Genomic DNA, 15,079 nt, shown 5'->3' on the forward strand with positions numbered 1-15,079 from the left:
ACTGGCATGAGTTAAACAGACTGTCCTGTGTCTTCCTTTCACATTGAGTACAAACTCACAGTAATTGTGCTTCTGATTTTACTTTATAAAAATTCGATTTTATAAAAATCACAGAAAGCAAACTACTTCTGAAAAGTCACTTTTTCAATAGATCACAGTCAAGAAACAGTAAGGGACTCTTGTGGTTGGTTCATGCTTGGAGAAATTAAAAAAAAAAAAAAACCACCCCTGACCAAACAGCAGAAATGGAACAAAGCACCATATCTTACTTTTCAGGAAAGTCAGTGTTTAGTTGTATTTTGTTTTGAAACAACGCTCTGGTTTCTTTCAACACCTGTGTTCTTCACTTTGCTGGGGCTTCCTTCCCAACCAAGGTGCATCTGACTTCCCGTTCATAAGAGTTCAACTGCTGTTTATTTCCCGTCAACACACCGGTTCTTTCAAAAACGTGTAATGCTTCACAAATCCACAAGAAAAGTGACATTAGTTGCTCCTCTATAAGTCTATGTCTATTAAAAATATATCTACTCTAAAATATAGTAGCTATTGTCCTTAAAAAATTATTTTTCCCTTACTGATGTTCTCACTTCATCACAAATAGCAACTGCCAAATAATAGTTTATTATTAAGCAGTTATAACTAATCACTGCTTATAAATTATTAAATTAACCTAGAAAGCAACTACTAGTGTTTGATAATGTAGAGAACAAATACATTTTTATATAACAATTCAGATTAGAACACTGATTTTCTTCTTTACTAGTTGTAGCTGAAAGGATTTTTTTACAATATTTTCAAAATAATTCTGTTCAGAATGTGAATAGTTAATAAAACAGCAGAGTATATACTGGTAACTAGTGATTCTTTCCTTAAAATTTTCTGGATCCAATTCTAAACACCACAACAAGTGGTGTTGATCACACCAAGGATTGGGCTGAATCTTTGTTAACTGACAACCACCTCCTTCAAGAGCTATGGACAAAATTCTTTATGCTTATATGGTCCCTATGTCAGAGACACTCAAAACATTTTTCCAGAGATTAAATCAGGGCTTTTCTATGACCCCAGTTAATAAATGTCAAGTCTTCTATGTGAAACCTTAGAATCTCCTTTTGAGGAAGGTGGCTGACAACTTTATCTTCCATACAAATAAACTGAGGCATGGAGCGAATAAATTAGAGGGTGTGCTATGAATTCTTCATTCCCAGCGTACACTTTCAGTTTATATGAAAACCAGTAGTTCCCACAAATGCCAAGAGTGTAAGCAGAGATCCCCGAGAGCATGGCTGTGGATTGGAGGAATGAACTCACATTCTTCTAACAAGCCTAAGAGGTTTTTAGGATATGGGAAGGGTTCATTATTGGGCGGAGGCAGGAGTTCTCCTGTTTGGGTAAGAGACTGAGTCCATGATATTCCCTTAAGCAGATAAGCCAGAAATTCAAAAGCTGATGGCGAAAAACCCAATATCCCTGTTTGAGCCATATTTCTGGAGCCACAGTAAGCCTTTTCTTACTTAGAAGAGGTTAAAAAGAGGACTGCTGTACATAGAGGAAAGTGGAAATGGTCTCATCAACAGGCACAGGAGGATGAAGGCCAATCTAATCAGTCAGCTTGAGAAAGTGCTCCCCAGCAAGGTCACCTCCCACGGTGACCTCCTCCACCTGAAACATGTATCTTCACTGTATTCTTATGAACCAATCTTTCTTCCTTTTCTCAGTTTTCTCAGACCAGAAGACAAATGACTCTTGTCATAAATCAACCATAACCATAGTTTTATAGGACCATTTGTGCTATGACTAGTTTTTACTATGATACAGAAGCTGTGAGGGTTTTACACTATAGTGATGTAGCTAAGTTTGCAGATACTTTTCCCAGAATTCCCTTCTTTTAATTGTTCCAGGTAATAAGAGGTCATTAGAGAAGTTTTGTATGACCTGAGAAGCAGTAGTGGGTAGTGAAAGAACTATTTTTTTCAAAAATTGGGATTCCAACAAAATAATGGCTAGGGGATCATGCATCGTTAAGTATGAGTTTCAAAAGAAGCATGGGCATGCAGAACAAGTGCATTAGGTGGCCAGTAGTCAAGAACCATTCCTCTAGTCAGCCCATGGCAACGGACAGAAAAAGGACAAGGGAAATGAAAAAACAGGGGAACTGGACCCCAGGCTGGTTGGTAGTCAGTGTATTTCTCTCTCTTTCCCATCATAGTTCAGTCTCTCCCCTTACAGTCTAGTAATTTTTCCTATCTCCCCTTACAGCATAGACATTACTGGCACCCACTCCTGTAAATTGATGAACAACGGGATGACAGTAACTCAATAAACTAAAGCATAGTTTTATAGAAATCATGAAGGGTGGGGTACACATAGGTGTGGTTGAACATTGTGATAACAACAACCAGATATAAAGCCACTCCTTAAGGGAAAGTTCTAGGAGATTAACTCAAGGACAAAATCTTATCTGAGGTTTCAGCACTCCAGATTTCTAGGAGATCTGCTCAAGGGTGGGATTCCATCCAGGGTGTATCGCTTTATCCTTTCCTCAGTTAGTAATCCATTTAAACAATCATGGTAAATTTACTTCTTATAATATTTCTAGTCATTTTCTATGAACACAGTAAGAGATGTATTAAGCTTAAGGTTGGCTCTACCTGGGGACATCTCATTATTTTTCAGACCACAGTCCTCAGGCCAGTTTAGTCTTCCTAACCTCAGCAGGGTCCTTGTTCACTTACTTTTTAGGGGGTCATGGCAGAGTTTGTTTCATGACAGTGCTCTTAACTTATTATACTTTTTATGGCATTTAGTTTGTTCTTTTCCAATGCCAGAGTAGCTTATCATTTGCCCTGGGTCCATCCTTATCCCTTGCTGGGACCCTCCTTTTGGGAGTGTTAGGAAGTAAGGGCAACTGAGGTTTAAGTCAAGTAACTATGATGGGTGCCTATATCAACTGTCTTCCTGTGTCTATACAAAAAAGACATTGTTAACCATGCAAATGACATAAAAAAAAAAGAGAGAGAGAGAAAAGCAATAAAGGATTATTAATGCTTGATGCCCTGAGTTCTGGAGCATGGCTGATGAGGAGATTATCTGGGTTCCAAGGGAGAGATACTGAATCAAATCCATAAATGGCTTGGCATGTTCAATCTGGCTTGAGAAACTATAAAGATCTTTGGGAGGCCCAGAATCGGTCCCATCTTAGTGGGGAATAGCTGCTAGGATTCTAATTTCAAGCACCCTAAAAATCCTATTCTCCCACTCACTTTCTAGAGTGGGGGTACACCGAACACTATTCTTACCTTTAGTTTGTATTCGTGCCCACCCAAGTACACCAGCTATAAAAGCTATAAAAAATATTGATACAGCCGAAGAGAAGGGCCACATGGAGGGCGGGATCCACAGCTCCCATAGGAAAAAAAAAAACAGGTTCCAAAAAGAGCCGAGATCCTCAGGAAGTCCCAGATGGGGTAGGTACTGCATCCCGCCTCCCCCAGATGGAACCCCGGTGACCAGAAGCCTCTACAAGCACAGCTCGAGTATGCGGAAACTAGGACTTTTTCTCAAATCTGCCGGGACTACAGCTCCCAGGTAACCTCTGATTCCAGAAGTCACGCCCACAGCCCGCCCCCCAGCGCCATCTTTACAGCATATAGCCGAAGAGAAGGGCCACATGGAGGGCAGGACCCACAGCTCCCGGAGAAAAAGAAAAAAACAGGTTCCAAAAAGAGCCAAGATCATCGGGAAGTCCCAGATGGGGTAGGTACTGCATCCCGCCTCCCCCAGATGGAACCCCGGTGACCAGAAGCATCTACAAGCACATCTCGAGTATGCGGAACTAGGACTTTTCCTCAAAACCGCGCAGCCGCTTATGCGGCCGCGCGACATCTCTCTATATACAAAGTGATCAATGGAAAGTAAACCACCCAACATTTCTCCCTGAAAATCAGAGTTAAGTTTGGAGCACGGCCACAGCCCCAGAAGCACAAGGACTTAATGCAGAACCCAGCAGCTTGGAGCAGAAAAGTGAATGGACTATGCGTTAATCCAGGCCATCATGTCTGCCCAGAGGGGAAAGGGTGTTGCCCCATTCGACCTCTCTTCTCTGGAAAGAAGGATGGCGGCCGCATGGGAGCCTTGTGGACAGCAGGTATGAGCCTGGGGTGTGGGGGCGACTAAAACCTCATGGGAAGGGGGGCGTTCCGGTCCATCCTTCATACCCTACCGAGGTCACCATTTGCCCCCTGCGAGCGGCTCTCCAGCACAGCCACGGCCCCAGAAGCACAAGGACTTAATGCAGAACCCGGCAGCTTGGAGCAGAAAAGTGAATGGACTATGCGTTAATTCAGGCCATCATGTCTGTCCGGAGGGGAAAGGGTGTTGCCCCATTCGCCCTCTCCTCTCTGGAAAGAAATATGGCGGCCGAATGGGAGCCTTGTGGACAGCAAGTATGAGCTGGGGGTGTGGGGGCGACTAAAACCTCATGGGAAGGCGGGTGTTCTGGTCCGTCCTTCATGCCCTACCAAGGTCACCAGTTGCCCCCCACGAGCGGCTCTCCAGCACGGCCACAGCCCCAGAAGCACAAGGACTTAATACAGAACCCAGCAGCTTGGAGCAGAAAAGTGAATGGACTATGAGTTAATCCAGGCCATCATGTCTGCCCAGAGGGGAAAGGGTGTTGCTCCCTTCCGCCCTCCTCCCTCTGGAAAGAAAGATGGCGGCCACATGGGAGCCTTGTGGACAGAAGGTATGAGCCTGGGGTGTGGGGGCGACTAAAACCTCATGGGAAGGGGGGTGTTCCGGTCAGTCCTTCACGCCCTACCGACGTCACCATTTGCTCCCTGCGAACGGCTCTCCAGCACAGCCACGGCCCCAGAAGCACAAGGACTTAATGCAGAACCCGGCAGCTTGGAGCAGAAAAGTGAAAGGACTATGCGTTAATCCAGGCCATCATGTCTGCCCGGAGGGGAAAGGGTGTTGCCCCATTCTCCCTTTCCTCTCTGGAAAGAAAGATGGCGGCCACATGGGAGCCTTGTGGACAGCAGGTATGAGTCGGGGGTGTGGGGTGACTAAAACCTCATGGGAAGGGGGGCTTTTTGGTCCGCCCTTCACGCCCTACCGAGGCCACCAGTTGCCCCCCACGAGCGGCTCTCCAGCACGGCCACGACTCCAGAGCACAGAAACCAATTTCTTAACTATCTGACTTTCAGTAGAAATACTTCCAGGGTCAATAAGTAAAATAGCAGAAATCCAAAACCAACATTTAATTCTTGAACCCAGCTGTAGAAACTAAATCACTTCACAATGCTTTTTCAGCATGTCTGATTTGGGGGGGGGGGGGTAAACTCTAAATAATAGTGGTGAATCTTTTAATGAAACAATGAATCTAATCAAAGCAGATAGAGTGTTAACTAGAATTCATCTGCCTCACAGGGACTGGGAGTGGTGGGGGGTGGGGTTTTATTGGGGTTCTTCATGGTAAAAAATGAGTATTGGTAAAGGGAAATGTGTTTGATATTTGCATGACTGAGACCTAAACCTGAAAGCTTTGTAACCTTTCTCACAGTGATTCAATAAATAAATAAATAAATTTTAAAAAAAAATTATACACGCCAAGAAGGATGATGTGAAGATGTGTGTGTTCATGGGTTCTCTGGGCATCTCTCTCTCTCTCTTGCCACCCACATTTCATGCTCTCTAGCCGCTGTGTATAGACTGGATCAGGATGGTTGTTGGCAATGGGCAGGCGGAGGAAAGAACGAGGGCCAGGCTGGTCGGTATCAATTACAGTTTATTCCAATCTCCTCTCCATTCTCCTCTGATTCCCCTTCTGCTTCTCTCTTTCTGGAGTGCCCTTGCCTACTTCCTGCTCCGAAGACTCCCTGTCTCTCTTTTGCTGCCTCCAACCCTGATCCCTGTTTCTCACTCTCCCCATTCTCACTCTCTGGCTGCTTTTCTCAAAAGGGAAGATAAAATGAGGCTCCCATAGTCATGCCACCTGACTCCATGCCAGGCTGCTTTCACTCGGGGCGCCCCAGAGGAAGGCAAGTGAGAGCCCTCCCTGCCCCAAAGGACCCAGCCCCGGCAGCCGACCTCCACTACCCAACCGCTGCCATGCTCCAGGCCACTTTCCCGACCCATAAAGTACATGACACATCATAAGACATTCCTACCCATTTTCCATAATTACCACACCATGTTTGATGGGGTTCAGACTATAGGCGACAAATCATAGAGAGAAAAAAAAAAAATATATATATATATATCAGAGAGTCTGGCAAGCTACCAAGAGTATCCTGCCCACATGGGCAGAGCCTAGCAAGCTCTCCGTGGCATATTCAATATGCCAAAAACAGTAACTATAACAGGTCTCATTTCCCTGACCCTGAAAGAGCCTCCAATCATTGAGAAAGATGAGTAAGGAGAGGCTGCTAAAATCTCAGGGCTGAGACAAATAGAGATGTTACTGGCACCCACTCCTGTAAATTGATGAACAACGGGATGACAGTGACAGTGTCAGTGCTTGATGGAATTGGGTGTGCCTCAAGAGCACTGTTGTGGGAGTAACTCAATAAACCTAAGCTCTCTGTGGGAGAAGCAAGGGCAACCCAACGTCATCAAACAGTTAAGGACCCATGTGGTACAGAGCAGGCTGGAGCGATAGCACAGTGGTAGGCATTTGCCTTGCATGCATCCGGCCCGGCCTAGCTGGGTTCGGTTCCTCCTCCCCTCTCAGAGAGCTGGGGAAGCTACCGAGAGTATCTCGCCCACACAGCAAAACCTGACAAGCTACCCGTGACATATTCAATATGCCAAACACAGTAACAACAAGTCTCACAAAAGAGACGTTACTGGGCACGCTCGAGCAACTCAATGAACAATGGGAGGACAGTGGTACAGGGATCAAACCCAGAGCTTTGCATGTACTATGCATGTGCTCTACCACTTGAGTCACATCCCTGGCCCTCATACTTTTTTATGCTCTGAAGATTTGTATAAATACTAGGTTCTATGGAAGCTGACTCATAGGGTCATCAATTCTTCCAGTTACTGCTGTGTCTCTTTTTGTAGTTTCACCACATGTGTACCATGCTGGAGATTAGACTCAGAGCCTCACATATACAAGATATGTGCTCTACCACTTAAACCAGGGTAGGCTTTCTTTCTTTCCTTCTGTCCTGCCTGCCTGCATGCCTTCCTTGTCTTTCTTTATTTCATTATCCGAAGTTTTCTGTTACTTTTATTAGTTCTCTGATTTTTTTTTATCTACCACATGTGTGTGCACAAGCGCACACACACACACACACATTTGATCTTGCCACTTTGGTTCTCGATTGCAAGCTCAACTCTTTAGGTCACTGATAGATCAGTCCCATTTGCTAACCCACACCACCACCTTCTCCCACTGGGGCCTTCCAGAGCCCCTACCCCTGCTATCCTCGAATAGTAACACAGATGCCGTCATGTAGAACACACAAAAGAACAGAGACGAGGTGCAAAAAAGGCAAGACTGGGAAGGGAAGAGTAGATGCTGAGAAATCCAGCCAAAGAAAAAGTGCTAGAGGAGCAGGATTGAATCATGAAGGTGAAATCTTTAAGAACAAAAATAACAGGGGGGAAAAACTGGGTTGCATTATGGCTTTTATTTTAAAAAGAAGGAGGAGGAGGAGGAGGAAGTGGAGAAGGAGGAGGAAGAAGAAGAGGAGGAAGAGAAAGAAGGAGAAGGTGGAGGAGAAGAAGAAGGAAGAAAAATAAACTAAGCCACAAGCCATGAAGATGGCGGGATGGGAGTGGGGTCACACAATGGAGCAGGTTGGGGAGCCAGGCTTATAGCTTTCCCAGGGTAAAGAAATCAGAAAGGTCACAGCAAGATTTCTAGATTTCTGATGCAGTCAACCAACAGTAAGTAGGCTTTCAAAGTGAAGCCAATTGAAAGATAAAGGACAAAAAAAAAAAAAAAGAATTTTTACTCATCTTGAAACCAGGATTCAGATCCAGGCAGTGCCAGAAATCCGAGGAATAGTTTAGTGTCTGGATCTGCAAAATCAAGAGAAGGGGTCCGCCACAATGGACTTACAAGTTCTTGGAAACGTTGCTAAGCCAACACACATGAACAGCCCATAAGAGTGAACTCAACAACTCCTGAGAAAAGTCAGAACTGTTGTTGGTAGCCTGAGTCTTAGTCCTGTGGGTAAAGTGCTTACTATGCACATGGCCTACCCGGTTCAATCCCCCACTTCCCATATGGTCCCCCAAATCCCATCAGGCGCAATCCCTGAGCACAGAGCCAGGAGTAAGTCCTAAGCATCACTGGTAGTGGCCCAGAAACAAAACAAAAAAGAATTGACCAATTCTGGGGTCTGCCTCCTCTCCAACTGACTCTGGGAATAAGAAGCTACCATTTTCCAGAATACCATCCAGTCTTGTGTCTAGTTTTTCCACATGCATACCAATAGGAAAGTTGTAAACACCAAGAAGTAAACAATGAAATCCGAACCAGATTTGGAAATAATGCTTGACTTTGGGGCCTTAGTAATTTTGGTAAACCTTTGAGAAGAAAACTTAGCTAACAAAAAACTTCTGAAGTCTTCCACCAAAAAAGGCAACAGTGAAAAAATTGAAACTTGCAGATCTTAAACCCAGTGATCTTAGACCTAGGAATTCTATTTCTGAATATGATAAATGGAAAAATACTAAACAGAGAAACACTTTTTGCCCAGTTATTTAACAAAGTGCTACTTATAATAGTATCAAATTGGAAAAAGTCTAGGGGAAAAGGGGAATGGTTCTGTAATAATATAAATAGAACAGTATATATTTATTACAAAACATAACATAGGTGTTTTTAAAAGGAAAGTTGCATGTTAACTTAAGAAGTGGGAGAAGAAACAAAAACAGAACAATAGAAAGAGTTATTGCTGAGTGAAAGGATAAAGTTACATGATGCTCTTTCACTCATTTTGGTGAGTCTGTCTGTGGTGATCTATTTATGTATGATGACATATGACCGGGAAAAATCTAAAAATATCTATTACAGAACATTAACAGTGATGACTTATGGGGCCAGGGAGAACAGAGCAATAAAGTCAGAACTTTCATTTTCTTCTTTTTCACACTTTCAAATTGCTTAACATTTTCATGGATTTCAAACAAAAACCTGTCCACTAAAACTGTTCTCTACATTGACTCTCACTACTGCTTTCCAAAATCATTTTGGAAATTCTAACAGAGAAATCAGGCAAGAAAAATATTTTAAAATTAATCCAACTTGAAAAAGAAGTAAAATTATGACTATTTTAGATGACATAATAATAGAGAGAGAATCCTAAACACACCACTAAAGAATGTGATAAATGATTAGTTTAGCAAAGTGGTAGGATATAAGATCAATATACATAAATATGTTGCATTCCTACAAGTATATTGTATTCCTTATGTGTATTATATACTTAAATTATGTATATTTAGGGAAAAGGGAAGCTAAGAGAACAATCCCACTTACAACTGTATTGAAAAAAAGATAAAATGCCCTAAGTATACCTAACAAAGGAAGAGAAAAACCTATATACTGAAAATTATGAGACATTGTTCAAAAAAAGTAGAAAACATGAAAAAAATTGAAAGCCATCCCACACTTATGGATATGAATAAATATCATTGTGACAATATTAGTTAAAGCAATCTATAGGTTCAATGAAATCCCTATCAAAATATCAGCGAATATTTTTTAAGGAAATAGAAAAATCAATTCTAAAATTTGTATAAAGGAACTCAGGATATGACTCACCTTGCATATGGAAGGCTCTGGGTTTGATTCCTGTCTGTAGCACTGTCCTCCCTTTGTTCATCGATTTGTTCTAGAGGGCACCAGTAATGTCTCTACTGTGAGACTTGTTATTACTGTTTTTGGCATAATGAATATGCTACGTGGAGCTTGCCAGGCTCTGCCATGAGGGTGGGATATTCTCAGTAGCTTGTCGGGCTCTCCGAGAGGGGTGGAGGAATTGAACCCGGTCGGCCACATGCAAAGCAAACACCCTACCCACTGTGCTGCATCGACAAAAAAAAAAAATTATTAATCTGGGACATTTTTGTTTGCTTGCTTGCTTTTTTTTATTTTATTTATTTATTTTTTTTTTGCACACAGCCAGCCCGGCCAAGCCAGGTTCAATTCTTCTGCCCCTCTCGGAGAGCCTGGCAAGCTACCGAGAGTATTCAATATGCCAAACACAAGTAACAAGTAACAAGAAGTCTCACAATGGAGACAGGTGCTTGCTTTTGGGACACACTAGGCAGTGTTCAGGGCTTACTCCTGGCTCTACACTCAGGGATCACACTATATGGGGTGTTGGGGATCAAACCCCAGTCAGCCAAATGCAAGACAAACACCCTACTCACTGTACTATTGTTCCAGCCCACCCCAACAAAAAATTTTTTGTGTGGAGTCACAAAATACCCCTAATAGCTAAATCAGTTCTGAGACAAAAAGGGGGAGGGGGAATGAGACATCACATGCCCTGATTTCAGACAATATTGTAATGCTTAAACAGTATGCTGTTGGAACAAAAACAGAAATACAAACCAACAAAATAGATTCATTAGCCCAGCATAACAGGACCTGAGTAGATACACATTCTTAGGGCCTTGCATTAGACTGTCCAGCCCAGTTAGCTGAATATCACCCAGACTCCCTGAAAACTACTTTAGAAGCCCCAGAAAATGATTATGCCATCGGTCAAAAAGAGAGTTCAAGGACATAGGTGTTACTTTGCATGCAGTCAACCTGGCACTTCATATGATCTCTTGAGAGCTGCCAGAAGTGATTCCTGAGTACAGCTCAAGGAATAATCCCTGTGTACTTCTGGGTCCCCCCTGCTCTCACCACCAAACAAGAACAACAACAACAACAAAACAAAAAAACGATTGTATGTCAGGATATCACACCTAAAACCATAATGTGCACAGAAGAAAATATAGGAGAAATACTCTAGAACATTGACATCAGAGATCTATTTGGAGACGCACCTCTATTTGCAAGGGAAACAGGAAACAAGAGTAAATAAATGACAATCTATCAATTTGAAAGACTTTACATAGTGAAACAAATTGTAACAGAAGCAGGGCAGCCAAGAAATTGGGAGAATGTATTTTGCACATCACGCCTATATCCAACATACACAAAGAACTCATATAACTTCACAACAGAAAAACAAGCAATCTATTCAGCAAAAATGTGCAAAGACCTGAGCTGACACTTATTCAAAAATACAAGCAAATGACTCACAAACATTAAAAACTATTCAACATCACTATCATTAGAAAAATACATATCAAAATCACAATTAAATATAGTCTCTTCCAGTGAAAATAGCCTTTATCAAAACTTTAAAACAATTGTCATCAAAGATCTGGAGGAAAAGGAAGCCAGGTACACTGTCAGTGGGTGTATAAATTGGTGTAGCCTCTATGGAAAGTGTAGAGATTCCTTAATTTTTAAAATTTTTTATCTTTCTGGATTGACGTACTGTTATTTACAGTACTGTTAATGATGGTTTTAACACCACATATATTCCCAAGTGCCTGCCTTCCTCGTCCAATACCCACAAGAAAACTTGTCATATTGGGATAATTGTCAATTCACATGCAGTTGTAAGATCCAAGACAGAGAAACCCCATGTACCTTAATCCTGTTTGCCCTCGTAGCAACATTTTTTTTTCCAATAGTATCTAACTTTTGGTTTAAGTAAAGTAAAAGTAAAGGCCCTCCCGTTGATCTTCGATTTGCTCCAGCGGGCCCAGTAACGTCTCCATTGGAGACTTTGTTGTTACCGTGTTTGGCATATCGAATACGTCATGGGTGGCTTGCCAGGCTCTGCCGTGCGGGCGAGATACTCTCGGCAGCTTGCCGGGCTCTCCGAGAGGGGCGGAGGAATCGAACTCGGGTCAGTCATGTTGGCTGCGTACAAGGTACAGCGGTAGGGCGTTTGCCTTGCACGCAGCCAACATGGCCGACCCGAGTTCGATTCCTCCACCCCTCTCGGAGAGCCCGGCAAGCTACCGAGAGTATCTCGCCCGCACCGCACGGCAGAGCCTGGCAAGCCACCCGTGACGTATTCGATATGCCAAACACGGTAACAACAAAGTCTCCAATGGAGACGTTACTGGGCCCGCTCGAGCAAATCGATGAACAACGGGAGGGCCTTTACCTAACTTTTGGTTTAAATTTTTTTTTCTCCTTAAATTTTTATTAGTGAAACACCATGAGGTACAGCTGTAGACTTACAAATTTTTGTGCTTGGGTTTCAGTTATACAATGATCAAATACCCATCCCTCCACCAGTGCGCATTCTCCACCATCATCAGTCCCAGTATCCCTCCCACTCCCCTTCCCCCCATCCCACCCTACCACTGTGGCAAGGCATTCCCTTTTGTTATCTCTCTCCTTTTGAGTGCTGTGGTTTGCAAAAGAGATATTGAGTGGCAATCTTGTTCGGACTATAGTCTACTCTCATCACGCATTTTCCATCCTGGGAGGAACTTCCCAACACCCTTTATTTGGTGCTCCCTTCTCTCTCTGAGCTGCCTTTTCCTCTAGCGTGTGCGGCTGTCCTCAAAACCATGGAGTAATCCTCCTGGTATGTATCTCGGCTATTCTTGGGTGCTAGTCTCCTATTTTGTTACTTTATCTTCCCCAGATGAATGCAATCTTTCTATGTCTATCCTTCTCTTTCTGACTCATTTCACTTAGCATGATACTTTCCATGTAGTACCACTTGTATGTAAATTTCATGACTTCATCCTTTCTGACAGCTACATAGTATTCCATTGTGTAGATATACCAAAGCTTCTTTAACCAGTCATCTGTTCTTGGGCACTCAGGTCTTTTCCAGATTCTAGCTATTGTAAACAGTGCTGCAATGTACAGACAACTGCAGATGTCTCACAACCAGAATGTGATATTGATAAAGCCAACTTAGAAAACACATCACAACAAGGACCCTCAAGTTGCCCAGCAACTGCTATTATGTATTTCTGCAATTTTTTATCTAGATAAAATGATGTAAGTGAAATCATAGAATATGATAAATTTGGGGGTTCTTTTTCGACTCAACCTCAGGTGATTCATCCAGGTTGTTGACTACATGAATTGTTTTGGTTCTTTCTAGGGTGAATAGTTTTCTATGGTATGGAATGTATTTATCCAGTTTTTAAAAAATCTGAGTTATGTGCTTTTTCTGACTATTGTGAGTAATATTTTTATAAACAATTATGTCCAGGGTTTTGTGTGATGTAACTTTTTATTATATTCCGAAATTTTCTGAGTTAATCATATGGCAGTCGCTTTTTTTTTTTTTTGCCCTGCCAAATAGTTTGCCAGAGTGCCTATACCATTTTACACTCCTGGTCACAATGTATATGTAGTAGAATTTCTCTGCATCCTTGTCAGCATTTGATTTGGAATACACTTTTGTTTTTAGTCATTCTGCTGGGGATGCAGTAATATTTTAGTGTGATTTGTATTACTGCATCTTTAATAGCTAATGGTGTTGAGCTATTAAACTCTTGTACTTGTTTGCCATCTGTATATGCTCTCTGATGAAATCCCTCTTTGGCCTGTGTTCTAACCGAATTGTTTGCTCTTTTCTACTATTGAACTTCAAAAGCTTCTTACATTATTTAAATAATAGTCATTTACTGGGTATGTGATTTGTAAATATTTTTCTCTCAATCTGTAGTAGTCTGTCTCTGCATCCTCTTAAACCAGCCTTTCCTAAACAAATCTTTTGATTCTGAGGACATCCACTTTAGCAAATGTTCCTTTTCTGGATGACATTTTTGATATCAAGTCTAAGAACTCTCAACTTAGATCCTGAAGATTTTCTTTTCTAATTTTCTATAAATTTTGTAATTTTATATTTTCTGGCTTCATTCTTTGTTCATGTTTATATTAGATATGAGACTTTAGCTCAGATTTTGCCCTTAGATGTAGAAAAGTGAAGGATTTTTTTCCTCCATTGCACAGTTTTTATACCTTTGTCAAGAAATGAAGGTATATTATTCTAGTTCTGAGTTTTCTATTCTGTTCCACTGATCTCTGTGTATAATTTGCCTATTCATACTCTCTTGATAACTTGCCATTTAATATCTTGGAATCAGGTGGGCTGATTCCTCTTTTTATTCTACTATTTCAAAATTGTTTCATCATTCTAGTTCTTATCCAAATAAATATTGGAATAACCAAAAAATGTTACTGGGATATTGACAAGAATTTCAATATTATGATTCTTTACTTTAATTTTAAGAAAACATCATTACCATACTGGTAATCTAATTTGTGAATCTGGAAAGTTATCTTGCTTAATTAGATCATCTTTGATTTCTTGCAACAGCGTTGTATACTTTTCACTCAAATTTTTGTTCTGGGAATGGTTTTTATTCAAATCTCTTTTCAATTTATTGATCTAAAATCAATATGTCAGGGGGTAGAGCGATAGCACAGCAGGTAGGGCATTTGTCTTGCATGTGGCCAACCCAAGTTCACTCTCTGGCACGTCATATGGTCCAGCAAACCCACCAGAAGCAATCCATGAGCATAGAGTCCTGAGCACCAATGAGTATAGCCCAAAAACCATAAAAAATTTCTAGAGGATGAAAAATGTTTGGGATTTTGTGTTTAACTTTTGCACATGCAACTGTATCGTGTGGGAGTGGGGGTTTATATAAAATTGAGCTCAAGAATTCGGTGCTCAGAATACCATGTTGCTAGTAATTGAACTCAGGACTCTGGCATGCTAAGCATGAGTGCCAACCTGTACAGTTACCACCCAAGTCTTTTTGGAGTGTGTGTGTGTGTGTGTGTGTGTGTGTGTGTGTAGTGATGGAGATTAAACCTAGAGCCTCACTCATGAAAGGCAGTTGCTCTACCACTGAGCTGCATCCCTAACTTAACTTTTCCCCCACAATCAAGTGATAGTCATTTGTTTCTGATGATAACATTTTTTTATTAGTGAAACACCATGAGGTACAGTTGCAGACTTACAAATTTTTGTGCTTGGGTTTCAGTTATACAATGATTGAGTAC

This window comes from Sorex fumeus, unplaced genomic scaffold (genome assembly GCF_029834395.1).
Source record: "Sorex fumeus unplaced genomic scaffold, SorFum_2.1 ptg000072l, whole genome shotgun sequence".
NCBI lineage: Eukaryota > Metazoa > Chordata > Mammalia > Eulipotyphla > Soricidae > Sorex > Sorex fumeus.